Raw genomic sequence first — 537 nt, 5'->3', positions numbered from 1 at the left:
ACCGCCTCACCCCGCCACCACCACTTGAGCAATCCCCAACTCCTCCTCCTCTTTCTCCTCCTCCTCACTGCCTGGAGATAAGTGTATGCTGCACACCTACACTGGGGTGCAGACACCCAGGATCTGGCACTGCAGAATGATGGTCTTTGCAGCTGTAGTTAGAGGGACACCAAGACCTGAACAAGAAATTCCCTTCAGAGCTATGGGTGCAGAGCATCCCCATCACTTCTTGAGGAGGCCACCATGCTTTTGCACACGGGAGGGCTGCCGAGCTGCAGCCCCTTGTGTGGAGGTGGCTGGAGCCAGCCAGGGTCCATCTGGCTGCCCAGGAGTGTGCAACGAGGAGTTCTTTGGCCAAGGACATCCGAACAAACGAATGTGCATAGACAAGACTTCTGTAGCATTTTGTTGCATATAGGGAATAAGTGGGTCTTTGCTGAAAGACACATTGGAAATAATTTTTTATCCACATCTCACATTCCATTTTGCTTGACTATGGCAGTAAGTTGTCTTTCAGCCAAGCAGCTACTGCAGGAC

Source organism: Columba livia, chromosome 5 (assembly GCF_036013475.1).
Source record: "Columba livia isolate bColLiv1 breed racing homer chromosome 5, bColLiv1.pat.W.v2, whole genome shotgun sequence".
In the NCBI taxonomy this organism is placed as follows: domain Eukaryota; kingdom Metazoa; phylum Chordata; class Aves; order Columbiformes; family Columbidae; genus Columba; species Columba livia.
This window is presented reverse-complemented; position numbering follows the sequence as displayed.